Source organism: Euprymna scolopes, chromosome 44, assembly GCF_053919585.1.
Source record: "Euprymna scolopes isolate OS-2025 chromosome 44, ASM5391958v1, whole genome shotgun sequence".
NCBI classification, from domain to species: Eukaryota; Metazoa; Mollusca; class Cephalopoda; order Sepiida; family Sepiolidae; genus Euprymna; species Euprymna scolopes.
The window spans coordinates 21,172,355-21,187,354 of NC_136525.1; the positions used below are offsets into that span (position 1 = coordinate 21,172,355).

The 15,000-nt window shown below is 34.2% G+C and overlaps 1 protein-coding gene and 1 pseudogene across 3 annotated transcripts in view; one reads left to right on the top strand and one right to left on the bottom strand.

Moving 5' to 3' along the window:
* The window catches only part of LOC145268726 (uncharacterized), a 285,381-nt gene that overhangs the window by 186,703 nt on the left and 83,678 nt on the right, over positions 1–15,000 (top strand). The gene's annotated exons all lie outside the window — the stretch shown is intronic.
* Positions 13,947–14,063, bottom strand: LOC145268976 (5S ribosomal RNA; annotated as a pseudogene).

The window sequence follows — 15,000 nt, forward strand, 5'->3', positions numbered from 1 at the left end:
ATATATATATATATATATAAGGTATGTCTTACATTGAACAGTTGAACACTTTAAAGCCAAATAGCTGTAACGCGAGTTTTTTTTTTTTTCTTCATAAAATAAACGAGTGTTCATTTTTTTAAAGAGAGATATATTTCGGAGATATACACTCCTTTTTCAATCTAAGTATATGTATATATATATATATATTTTTTCCTCTTATTCTTCGCCATTATAAAGCCGCAGCTAACATCGTATGGACTCCAACTCAAATTCTTCCATTCAACACCATGCCGAAGATGTCACAGGTCGGGGGAAAAAATAAAGACTTCAAAAAGGAGATCACGTGGGTGATGTCACGACCATAAGTGAAGTGTCGTTGTTAAAAAGAAAAAGCGTGTTGAATTTTTCTATTCTTCGTCTTGTTTGTGACTGAGGCATACAACGTTCCTGAACAACGTTACATTTTCACAAAGGTCTTTCATTTTTTTTTTCTTTTTTTTTTTCTTTTTTTTTTAACCACTTTGCATAAAACTAACTTAGATTAAATCTATTCCAGATTTGGACCTCTTATACCTTAGCAGCTGTCCCCCAAAATTCACAATGGTCGGTTAATTAGTTTACGAATTAATCCGGGACATACAAATATAGGAACATACCTACATGCTTAACGTTCATTTGAAAAATCCGCTAAGAAACCAGATAATGATACAAATTTTTTTTTTTTTTTTTTTTTTTTTTTTTTTTCAAATACGTTGGAACCTCTAGATACGAAATTGCTTTCAGCTTGGTTTTCGTATCCTGAAACTTTCGTAACCCGAAAGACTATTTTACACATAAATCGACTAATCTGTTCCAAACCGTTTATATGCACATTAAATTTTGCAATGAAGGTAAAACCAGAATGAAACAAGTGAAGCGTGCATGGTCCTCCGTGAGTGCACAGTGGACGAGGCATAAAAAAAAAAAAAATGACTAAGTTCAGCATTTAGCCCCAAAAGTCCTCAGGGGACATCAAATCCTGATGAAAATAAACAAACGAGAAAGAGTTTTGTGTTTACTATAAGCTTTTTACGCAAATTTTACACAAGTATAAATCATGTAGAATATCTGCATGAATATAATTACATGTAATAGTTAACTTAAAATGATCGTTCCATAAGAAAACCGAAGAAACTAATAGGGAATTAATTAAAATGAATGTTTAAAAGAATATGCAAATTAGCTAGATCTTTTGCAGATGAATACAATCTCCGGACCCATATATAACAAAGTTGTATTTTATTTTTAAATAAATAAATAGAAAAAGGGGATTTTAATATGATTATCAATACGCGAAAAAAACAAACTTATTGGAGTATAGATTTTCATCATACACGTTCTGAAAGTTTTGTAAGTGTTGGAGGAATTTATTATTTTTCTTGGAAATCGCAAATCAGCAGCAACGAACTAAATAATCCGTTTCACTTTGAATTCTTTTTTTTTGCTTCCCTGCACCATCGTGCGCATAGATTTAATTGAGCTTGTGGCCTTACGAGTAATGATTATCATAACTATTTAAAAATGGTGTATTTCTCGGGCGTTTTTTTAACCAAATAGAATTTTATATTTGGATATCAAAAAGTAAAACAAAATAAATAGCAAATGGAGGTATTATTTGGCTCTTATTGGCCCCCCCCCCCCGACAAAAGGAGAGTGGACCTGTAAATTCACCCTTGTCTGTTCGGACGTTTGCACAAATATTAAACATAAGTAAAAAAAAAAAAAAAAAAAAGTAACAGAACTCCGATTCCCCCCCCCCAAGGGTGCCTTTTGTGTTAAAATGGCTAAAATTGATACTTTTGCGCTTATTAAAAAAAAATATTGTCTTGGATTTTTATAAAACTTTTTAAAGTTGTAACTAGCTGATTTCTACATAATTTTGTTTGTCTATACTTTGCGATGACTCTTGTATGTGCACACGGGGCTCTTTCAGGGCTATTAAAACGCTCCATTTTTGGGACTATTTTACCATATTTGTCTAAAAGTTTCTGTGTATGTCTATTCATGGTGCTGAACTCAAATTTAAATATGTTAAGGCCTTGGGGACTTTTGGGTCTAAATGATGGACTTAATAATTTTTTTTTTTTTTTTTTTTTTTTTTTGCGTAGTGCAGAATTCAAATTTACATATGTTAAGGCTTAAAACTGCACCGTTTGTTCATTTTCACCAGGATTTGACACCCGCTTGGAACTTTTGGGGCTAAATGAGGAGGGGGGGGGGCAAATGCTGAACTTAGTCATTTGTTTTATGTCTCCTTCGCTGTGCACTCACGGGGGACTATGCATGCTTAACTTTTTTTTTTTTCTGGTCGTGGTGAGATGCACTAGTTCGCGTGTACAAATATTGAAATCAGTTTTAGTACAGTAGATGCGTCGGAATGAGAAATTAAAAAAAAAACCGTAGAGAAACCAGACAACACGATACAGGATTAGAAAATCGGTCGACTATGGTAAAATCTCAATACATGCCTAACTTTATATAAAATAGAGATGTAAACTTAATTGCCTTCCTCCACAGATTGCACGATGAATGCCATAAAATCTTTAAGAACCTCGGATGATGCGTTGTCTCTGGATTTCCATCCAAAGTGCATCTACTTATCTGTTCCCTGCTTTAACGTAAACCCTTTGAACTCGCAGTTGAGCTACTCCGACATTTAATGAGACCTCTTGAAAGCAAATGTTCTCTTTAAAAATAACCGCTCATCACAAATCAGAAACTTGATAAATTACGAGTTCCGCGGATCCACGGGATTCGATGAGAATGGATCTTCCTAAATCTATCAGCTTTTGCAAAGTTTTCTAATTAACCTAATTAACAAGTACATGTCTGTGTGTGTATGTATATGTGTGTGTATGTATATCTGTGTGTGTATGTATGTGTGTGTATGTATATGTGTGTATGTATATCTGTGTGTGTGTATGTATATGTGTGTGTATGTATATCTGTGTGTGTGCATGCATATCTGTGTGTGTGTGTGCGTGCATGCATGTGTGTGTGTGTGTGTATGCATGCATATCTGTGTGTGTGTGTGTATCTGCCGTCTAACAGTAATTATTATTTTCTACACTGATAGTTGCTTAAGCATGAAACACTTCCTCCCATCCGTCTCTTATCCTTCCCCTCCCCCATCTGTTTCTTTTCCGTCCTCTATCGCTCCCTCTCTTCCACTCTCTTATTTCAAATACCTTACGCACATGGTATATAGAGATAATCATAATGATTGATGTGCACTACATAAAACTAAGAACTGTAACTGCATATTCCTAAATTAACCCTAACCCCATTTCAAAAAGTAAAAGAAAAAAAAAATAAGATTGTAGTGCCAACATTAACTGGCACCACACTAAATAGTTGTGAAGCCAGACCTCTACTGAATGAGTGCGAAGAGTACTGCGACTATCGGAAACCTTTTTGCCATCCAAATTCTAGTTCCATTACCTGAAAGAAATCAATGGCTAGTGGCTGTTGTGATAACGCAAATTCATTTGTGAAGAGAAAATACTGGATATATGGGGAGACTTGTTGTCACGCACATTCCAGGGAACACCACGGATTATTATCAAAGATAACTGTCTCTCCATTTGTTATGTAATTATAGCAGCCACCATTGCTATATCTGAATCGTCTATCTCTGCTATTATATAAAAGGAACTTTGTGAGTTCGTTTCCTATGGACTACTAAACAGCGGGGCAGTTCTTTTTTTTAAATTTCACACAAATGTACTGTGTGCCTGGCAGTGTTTTTAGATAGATCTTGTATCAGAATATCTTCAATGAGTATCGATAAGCAATCATCAAAAAATTTGATTAAAGGGCAGGCGATTTAGATTAGTTAACACCTTATACAGCCTAACATCACAAATGCATTTGAGAAGTTTTATCACCACACAAGCAGAAAAGTCCGACATATAACATCGATAGTATTTTGATATGACAGAGATGCGTTAGAAATTATTGCTTCTGTTTAGAGCACAATTGAACTATGATACTTGACTTTTTACATACTTTAATTCAAGCCATTATATCAAATCAATTTTGTAAAATAATCAGTAGGTTCTCTACAGTGCAATGTAAGTTACAATTTATTATGAACTGCCACCGCGGGGGAGCATGTGAAGCTTCCTCCCAGTGCACCGCGATGGGTCCCCAACCATAGCAGGGAATCAATCGATTTGATTAAAAAGTGTGCGATTTCACCGATTTCGATGACGATAAAAATATGAATGTGAAACATTTGTTGATCCTCATTCAATCCCAGGCAACGTCGGGTCTCCCTGCTAGTCATCTATAATATAAAAGGCATTTGTCTGTATATATGTCTGACTAAACCTCTTTAAAAAGTGTTTTCAAACCTACTTATTCTTAGCATAAGGAATCTGTTATGTGAACGATTCACATATGCACAGTCGTGAAATAGTTGACACAGATAAAAAATTTGATGATCCCCACATACAAATTTTTCAAATTTGAACCCTCAGTCCTTTTTGCCGGATGAAAACGATTAGTTTTCCACATGTCTGAATACTTTATATACCAAATTTCAAGATTGGAGATCAACAATTTGTTGAGTATATAGGTTGGGAAGTGTCCTCACATGCAAACACATTCTCACTTTTATAGATATATAGACTACTTTGGGGAATCTATAAAAACGAGTTTATATATGTGTGTGTATCCAGAGAGAGGAATATTGGTTGGAAGAGGGAGTGGAAACCAAGGGAGGAGGAAAGAGAAAGATACTAATGAGCTAGAAGTTTTAATATAAATAAGTTACTTTTATCTCGGGCAACGCCAGGTAGTCCTGCTGGTAAAATATGAAGTCCAAGAATATTTTTGCTCTAGTAAAAGTATGTTTTACTTTAAACAAACATTGTTTTCTGTTTTTTGAGGTTTTTTTTGGGGGGGGAGTTCATTTTTCTTTATGCCATTATAAATTTTTAGGTTCTAATTGGTTGTGAAAGAAATCTTCCGTTCTAAATTATCTTCATGATGTCAAAATAATTTAAAATCGTATACAATTTGTCTAACTTAAAATAGAAACTGTTATGCATCTTCATTAAGGAATGTTCTGTTCCCATATTTTTAGGTCAGTGCCAGATTTTAATATTTGTACAGTAATTGCACATAAACGGCGAACGTCTGTGTATGTGTTTGTGTAGCCAGCTAAAAAAAAAAAGTACAAAACGGGACTATCGCAAAGTTGGTATTGTTTTGATTGGCCTTGCCCCAAATGTATAATATTTGAAATTTAGAAAAAAATAAAATTATTTGAGGGCCAACTAAGTATGCTTTTAAGGAAACAATTTTTTTTTCTGGGTTTTTAATGTAATTATGTAGTTCTTTTCAAAGAAAATAATGTATTTATGTAATAATTTTGGAAAGGAATGAATGATATATATACACACACACACACACACACACACACACACACACACACACACACACACACATTAGACTACTCGTGACCCGTTGGGTCAGTATCTTATACTAGCTATGGAATTAATGCACGAGCGTGACACTTGTGATGTAAAGAAAATAGTTTATTGTGACATAACAGAAACATTTCTATGAAAGTATATTAAAATGAAAAAATATAGATTTTCGAGTCGTTCTGTTTATAATTTAGTTTTGAAAAAAAAAAAAAAAAAAAAAACTTTAAGCTATTGAATTATAAGTGGTTTGCCATACTTAGAGATAAATGTGCACTGAATAGATACCATAATACTTATAGTTAAATCCAAATTTTGATATATCGTATACAGTAAAACAATGCATTTTATTGTCACGTTGATTATTTATTTGTAACGCAGTTAAAAAAAACATTTTCGGGGTTATTTATTTATATTGGTAGTGTAGAAGAAAATGTACGAATGTTTTTAAGAAAGGTGTATTAAAAAATGGAAAATAAATAAAAAAAAAAATAAAATAAAAAAGGAAGGCAGTGGGTAAATTGCCGTTGTAAAATGCCCTTATGGTTGTCAACGGGTTAAAGTAGATTTATTTATAAGAAAATTGTGTTAAAATAACTTAAACGTAATACGGAAATGAACGATATAAAAAAAAAAAAAAGCAGAAAGTATTAACAATTGTTCATTGGATAATTTAAACGCGAAAAATAAAATTGGGACGCTGCAAACGTACACAGTAAAACAATAGGTTTTATTGTCGCATTGAGTATTTAGTATAATATATATCGTATATATGAAACGGGTCGATGATTATACATATTTGTAATCACGTTTTGCGTTTGGTTCCCATATCTTGAAGTTTTTTATTCAATAAATTTAAGATATTCGCTTTTCTAAGGATGTCCGTTTGTTCGAACGAAACCGGTCCAGCAATTTGTGTTTATTTGCTTATGCTGTTATGGGTTTATGTTTATGTATGTATTATGTATATATGTGTGTGTGTGTCTGTGTGTGTATTAGTGATGGGACAATTCAGATATTTTTTCTAATTTCGATACAATTATCGATTCTTTACTAATTTCCCGATTCTTTATAAATCTCTAAATATTTAACTATAAAATAGTTTTGTCTTGATTACAGTAAAAACATATTTTAAATGTGTATATATTTTCTCAAACATAAAAACACTTGTGAGGGGGCGGGGAGATCTAGATTTTAGCTTTACTTTTCTAAATGAGTAAAGCTAACACTTAAGCATATATTCAAACACAGTAGTGTTTGAATATATGCTTAAGTGTTAATTTTACTCAAAAATATGGGCATGTGAGGACACTTCTCAACCTATATACTTAATAAATTTTTGATCTACAATCTTTAAATTTGGTATATAGAGTATTCAGACATGTGGAAAACTAACTTAACCATATATTCAAACACTACCGTGTTTGAATATATGGTTAAGTGTTAAGTGTTTACTCATTTAAACCGGCTTTAAAGTTTCACCTCTCACTCATTTTGCGACCAAATTTCAAACTGTTTTTACAGTTCAAAGGTCATCTTCTCTGCTACATTTTGAAAAAGAAAATTTTCAATTTTCGTTCAGTTAAACAAAAGTTATAAAATTACTGGTGGTCAAAAGTTCTCAGAATCTGTAAGGAACGGACGTTTTTTCCTATTGGCTGTTGGTTACCATAGCAACCAAATCTGTTGTTTGCCCTGTCGCCACGATTATATTGATTCAGCTACTATTTTACTAATAATTCACTGCTGTCCTGATCTGTTCCTCAGCTGTACTGTTGCTGATAATTCACTGTCGCTGTGTTCAATTGCTAACCAATCTTCGCCTTGCTCACTGGCCAAAAATAATTGCTGACTATTTACTTAATCGCGTCTTTTATTTATTTATTTTTTTATTTAGTCAATTTATTTTTTTTTTTTATAGCTCGTTGACAAAGCAAAGCCTGGAAAAATCATGGATTACATAGAAAAATGTGAACATGAAAGGTAATATGGTTAATATTTAACCATGGGAAAGTAAAAGGACTAGTTGTTAAAATTGGAAAAGAAAGGGACAAGATATTCTAGTAAAAAATATAAATGTATAACTTAAAATATTGCAGCATTAAAAATTGATTCAATAATGTTATAAATTGAATTTAAAAAATTCTTAATGCTACCATTCCTTTTCTTTTCCAGTTTTAACAACCAGTCCTTTTACTTTTCCATTTAAATCTTGACCATATTACTTTTTATGCTCGCATTTTTCTATGTAATATATATATAGTACTGATTTAAAGATTAAAAAAAAAAAAATGACTTCAGTGCCATCAGCTAGAATTGAAACAAAAACATTTAATGTCCCAGATGCATTCCCTACCGTTTGAGCTACAGCAGATGGATAAGATTTAAAATTCAACTACTTGAAGCTATGAATGAATTTTCATAGGCGCAGAAGTAATAAGTATATTTCAGTAAGTTGAAATGACCATTTTGTATTTCAACTTGCCGATATATACGCGTTATTCATCCATCCAAACAAAGAGTTTACCTGTTATAAACCATCTTTAGTGTATGATTACTAGTGTTCAGATGATGAATTCGAAAAATCGGAATTATTAGAGATATCAGAATCGGAAAAATTTATGCTGATTTTGCTAAAAGCGATTCGTTGTCTTTTTTTATTTGATTTTGTTTAAGGCAACGTCTTCCTTCATATTTATTGATTTTTTTTTGGTACTTGTACAGTTTAATCAAGACATTAAAAAATGAAAATATCGAATAAAAGGTTATATTGTACGTATCCGTTATGGAACGAAGTTCTCCGAAAAAAAATATCACTTAATTTCATAGAGTAGTTTCTTTTTTACAGCGAAAAAACCGTTATGATACCGAGCAAAAGGTTCGATTTTTAGGAAGAAAAGCTAGTATTAAAAATGGGGAGGGAGTGTCGGCACTTCAAATTGAGTTATCTCCCCTGGCCTGTTCAAAAGATTTCGTTATGACGGACTTTTACGCACTCTCATAAAAACATGTTTTTCGGCTGTAAAAAAAAAAAAAAAAAAAAACTAAGTGAAATTTTTTTTTTCGGGGATCTTCAGTCCAAAACGAATACGTACAATATAACCTTTTTTCGATATTTTCATTTTTTAATGTCTTGATTAAACTGTACAAGTACTGATTTAACATGTTTTTACGGTAATTGTGGGAAAAAATAAAAACTCTGTATTTAAATATTTAGAGATTTATAAAGAATCGGAATCAGTAAAAATATTGGAATTGTCCCATCACTAATGATTTCATGAGAATTTCAGTGTTATGTAATCACTAGTTGAAGATTTTATCAGTTAAATATTTATGCATACGCACACATGTACTGTTTTTTTATATATAGAAAAAGAAAGGGTACTAGTGCACTTATTGATCTGTGCTGAAACAATGTTATTTAGAAAATCCTTCTTAACGTGGGAAGGGAGGGCGTTTTGTACCTATTCTGTACTTTAACCTTACAATTTAATAAAAACAGATATAAAAATTTAAACTTGAAAATACTACTTAAAAAATAGCGCGGATCAATAAGTGCACAAGCACCGGAAAGAGATGCACATTTCTCTTAAATTTAAATATTTTTTTCAAAATGTATTATTTAATTTCTTGCTGTCTATAAGCTAAAGCCCCCTACCCTACCCATTTTGTGTTATAATTTTAACATACACTCCTGATCACTAAGGGTTGAGGACATGCGTTGCATGAATAGAAATAATGAGAATATGTGAAATGTGAGTCTTAAAGACCTGCTTAGTTCTGATGACTTCAAAAGAAGATAAAATATGGACAAATTTTATTGGTGTGAATATATATTTCATTTCATGTGCCATTTTTTTTTCTGACAATACTTGTCATTTTTTTTCCTTTACTCATTAAAGGAAAATAATGTCACGAGTTATTTCCCTTGAATCCTGCAAAAAAAAAAAACTAGTTATGTTGTTCATTGACGTGAAGTATTAAGAGACTCATTAAAAATTCATTTTTTAAAAAATCATTTGATGCTCGCTCGCGATTAATTTCCCAACTGTAATTTATTTTGAATAATTTATATACCTTGCCAGCTTTTCTAGCTTTTGGGCATTCAATTAATTCAAGGGATGTTTTTTTTCATTCTATAGACACTCACATGCGTACGTTTTTGTATCAATACAAAAACCCATGTGACACAATGGACGATCAAACTTAGGTAAATGAACACTCACATACTAACACAGAGGGTCATTTAAAGGCATGCAAGCACGCACACTAATGGCCAATGCCGGTTTTGCCACTCAGCGATTGAGAGCTCAAGCCAGCTAATGTCTGCATGCCCAATCTTATTGGCAGATAGCCATTACACTGCCCGTCACAACAAAGTATGTAAATACATTCATTGGAAGATCTGTGGAGAGATGCAACTTGACAGATCAACGAACATCTGGAACATGAATCAGCACCAATAACATCAAACGAAAAAATGACAGTGTTCTATGACAGACATACAGGCGGACAGATACAAGACAGACAAGGCCATCAAGCCAGATATTGTAATATGGAACAAGCTCCGACGTCAGTCCCAAATGAGTTTGGCCTTATAGAGCTGAACGGGAAAAGATAACAAAATATCAGGACCTAAAAGTGATCTAAAAACAACATGGTCTCCGAAAGAAATAAACATTATATCAGTTGTGACAGGAGCAACTGGCCTAATAAAAAAGAACCTTCAAAAATACTTAGAAGCAATCCCTGGAAAACCAAGCTGTAAGGAAATACAGATAGCAGCCATAAAGGGAACAGCGTCTATTCTTAAAAGAGCCCTCGGATATAAATTAAAATCATAACAGAATCAAGTGTTAGCCTCAGGAGGGAGCCCCTTGATCTCTTAAAACTAACAAACGTAAAATAAAAGATAAAAAATAGAACTTGAATGCCTACTAGACACTATCCTCGAGTGTCTAAGGTTTCTCTGTGCAGAGGTTTGTCATAAGAACCTGACACAAGAATATTTTCCCTAGAAGTAAACCCTGACCAAATATTCAAAATCACATAGTATTTGCTGCCCAAATAAGATCTCCTTACTATGGCTAACACACACTCTATTTTATGGGGAATAGTGCACCTTCTCTTAGTGATGTTACCTCAAGTAATAGCACGAAACTGGATACTCCACCAGACTAGATAAATTCTTATTCTGGACCCAGTAATAAGAGACCAAAATGAAAGATATACTACAACATATGAAAATGGTTAATTGGGGAGAAGGAAAACTATGTTCTCCATTTCTTTACTAACTCAGTGTTTGAGAGATAAAGAACTTTAATGGAAGATTCGAATATCTCTCATAAGAGTTTAGCCCCAGGTAGTGGGCCCCTTGATTTCTGAGAACTTCGACTGAGGTAAAATAAAAAAAAAAATAAAAAATAAAAAAATAACAGTATTTGAAACTACAATAAGACCTCCACCTTTTTCGATATCTCTGGTATCATAACTGCACACTGGCTTATACGAGAAATGGTGCATTTTTAAGTGATGTTGGCATAGTAACCAGACTAGACGAATTCTTGTCCAGGAATCTAGTAAAACCAAGAAACAAGTAAAGCATGTATGGTGCTCCATGAGTGCACAGTGAACAAGTCATAAGAAAATGACAAGTTCAGCATTTGCCCCCCCCCCTTCCCAATGCTAAACAAGTTTATGCCAGTAATGTCAAAATCTTGCGTTCTGGTGGTGATGAAGTTGCTGAAGACGTTCTTTAATTTTTTTATCGCTTAGGTTTTTGAAGCATTTCTCGTGCAGAAAGTTATCGAGTTGCTTGAAAAAGTAGTAGTCGGTAGGTGAGCGGTCTGCAGAGTATGGCGGATGATTCATTTTTGTAGGGTCGATTTAGCGACGTGCAGTCGAGCATTGTCGTGAAGGAGAATTGGGCCTTTTCTGTAAACTAATGCTGGGTGTTATTGTCGAAGTTTCTGATGCATTTGTTGACAGTACTTCTCCGCCGTAATCGTTTCGCCTGCATTCAAAAAAACTAATGAATGAGACCAGTCGCAGACCACCAAACAGTCAGCATGACTTTCTTTTGGTGCAACTTTGGTTTCAGGAAGTGTCGTGGAGCTTCGTCGGCATTTAACCACTGAGCCGAGTGTCACCGGTTGTCATAAAAAACTACTTTTCATAGCAAGTCACAACCCAGTTGAGAAACGGGCCGTTCTTATTGCATAAAAGAAGGGTAGATGATTCTTCATAATGACGTTTCTTTTGGTTGTCATTCAATTCGTAAGGCGCCCATTTATCAATTTTTTTTTTGTCTTTCCAATCTCTCAATTAGTTGGAAATCGTCGTATACATTATGTCTAATTCAGAAGCAAGTTCTCGAACAGTTGTGCGTGGAATGGCTTCGACCTAGCCTCTTAATTAATTGTTAACATTCGATGACCGACCACTATGCTCATCATCTTCCAGACTCTTGTCGCTGCCATGAAATTTCTTAAACCACCATTGTGCTATGCATTCAATAGATGTACCTCGGCCAAACGCTTCGTTGATATCGCGATCTGTTTCAGCAGTTTTTCGGTCTAGCTTGAATTGAATTAAGAAAGTTGTGCGAATTTGCTTTTTTTTACATCTTGTGTTCAACGTTCTGAATAGAAGACAATTGTTTTAAAACGGTTGCAATTTAAACGATTAGATAGAGCAAAAAAAAAACGCTCTTTAAAATGGTACATAAAGTAAAGTTATCATAGCGAAAACTTGTTTTGAAATCAAAATTAAAAATTGCGCAAGAATTTTCTTCTCAGCCTAATAAATAACGGAGTCCATAATGGACGTATTTTCTATCAATTTTGTTGAAAACAATAATAATAATAATAATAATAAAATATGGCATTAAAAAAGAAACTTTATTTTCTGTGCTTTTCGCTTCGCTTCTGACTACCGATGTATTTATAGTTAATTGTCAAATTGTATGGGGGTGGGGGCACGGTGATGACGAAATTCTTAACTGTGATCCCATAACAATGAACTATAAGCTAATAACCTTGAAACCATTAAAAGCCAAATCTATTATATACTTGTCCCAACTCTGTGGCTCAATCCTGGGGATGGGAGAAGCGTTTCATACTGGAATAGAAACATTTCTCTATAGGTTAGAAAACTTGCATTACTTTTTTTTCTTTTGTCTAGAGGCAAAATCTGTTCTACTGCTGATAGGCACACCAATGAAATATATCGGTTCAAAAAAAATTAAAATAACCCCAAAACTTAAGGAAACGCTTACTTGTAATGGAAAAATATGAAATTTATGGAAATTAATCCAGTATTTTTAATTTTGAAAATAAAATAAAGAATCCGTGTTATTTGGATTATTCAAGCTACTGTTTTCATCTTGAGTGTTATTTTCGCAACGCTTCGGCCTGTAACGTGACCACTATTATTTTTTATTTATTTATTTTCTAACTGTCGTTACATTTCAAATCTCTTGAACCCAAATGTTGTCTAGTACCGTCGCAAAAAAAAAAAAAAAACAAACAAACAAATAAAACAGGCAATAAATAAAAATCCGACTGGATACTTTTTTTTTTTTTTTTTTTTTTTTTTGAAGTGCAAATGAAATACATTTATTCGTGGTTCTTCCAAAACAGCGCATTTTATTATCTTTCCAAGCATTTTCGCGCACACACGTGCTTTTTAAGTCTCTGTTCTCGTCCTCGTATTCACACGTGTACTTTACTTTTTTCTCAACCACGTATACTTTTTGTTGTGACGCAAGCTCGCGCACACTTGCTAAATTGCATATGTGCTTTAACAGTTGTTGCTGCTAACACACACGTACCTAATACCCACACACACCCACATATAACACTCATACACCTAACACCTAATAGACACACATACGCACACCTAACATTTACACACATACACATACACACACGCACACCTAACACTTAATAGATACACGCACACCTAACACTTAATAGATACACGCACACACACACACACAAGTAACACTTAATGGATACACACACACACGGCTTTGGTAAGTTACTTAATAAAAAAAACAGTGCTTATTTTCTGAGCCAGGGCCGCCAACAAGACCCGGACAGAAAAGTCAACCACCTGCTTTTCTATGGATGACCTTAAGCTGCATGCCAACTCGGATGCTGATTTAAGTCGTACATCACTTTTCCAGGGATATTGGAATGAAGTTTTGTTAGGACAAAGTGTCCCATCAAAGCTGGAAAGAAGCTCCAAACGGAAAACATACACACAAAAACACGCACATACACGTACGCACAAAAACACACACACATACAGGGCTCCTTCAGTCTTTAACAGAATATGAATACCCATGGAGGGATGCCTGCGCGTGAAATTTGTGGCAGGAAGTGCGCAATTTCCAACGACACCTCTCCTGAGTCGACATTGTTAAATACCAGTAGCAAGTGAGGTGTATGTGCAAGACGACTGGAAACAAATGCCGATAGAGGCAGAGAGCACATACAGCGCCTAGAATTCCCAAATGGTCACCCATCTTGTACTAGCCAGGCTCAACGTTGCTTAACTTCGGTGATCTGACGAGAACCGGTGTGTCAACGCGATTATGCCGTAAAAACACGCGCATAGACGCACGCACAAAAACACGCGCAAAAACGCACACATACACGCACGCACAAAAGCACACACTTCAACCAGCTCTGTCTTGGTTGATTGGCCAGGTAAAACCAACCTTCGTGAAGGCGAGGTGGGGGTGTAATTCGGTAGTACAAGTGATAATTACCAGTAAGGGTCACTTAGTACATTTTCTCTTCAAGGCGAATTGGTTAAGCTCTATTTGTTTGAACTTAACGCAAGCTGTACACGAATAAATAAGCAGATCATATGCAACGGTCGTTAAGGACGTTGTAATGGGAGTTATTTATTTTTTTAAGGATAAGTTTATCTGATGTTGTCAGGGATAATTGTTTTCTGATATTTCATATTTAACAAACATTTTTTTTTCCTTGTATTATTTGTATGCAATGACCTGTAACGCATCTGATAAAATACTTGGTTAAATTCAGTTGTAAATGTTACACTTTTCTGAAAGTTGAAGGTTCAATCTTCAGTGCGGGCGACACCCAAAATACAATTGCAAGTTGCTTAGGACTATTACCCAGTCATGGCTGACGGAACGAGAGCATGCTACCCCCTGTGGATTAAATAAAACGTTCCATTCCAGATTCCAGATTTTGACAAAGATTTAAAAGTTCAACAAGATACATCTGAAGAAGGTCAAAGGTTACATTGATGAAAACGTGAGATGAGAGCAGTAGTCCGAAGAATCCAAATATGAATTATGAATCCTTATCTTAAAAATTGAGAAACTTTTTTTTTTTTTTTTTTTGTGGATGTACAGGGTGGAACAATAAATTTGTCACCCTAAAGATAACATTTATTTTAAAACTTGATTATGTACTAGAGCTGACATATATTCAATGTAACCGCCTTCAGTCTTAATCACCGCCTCAATACATGTCTGGAACTGGTATCTTGTCTTTTCCACAAGAGC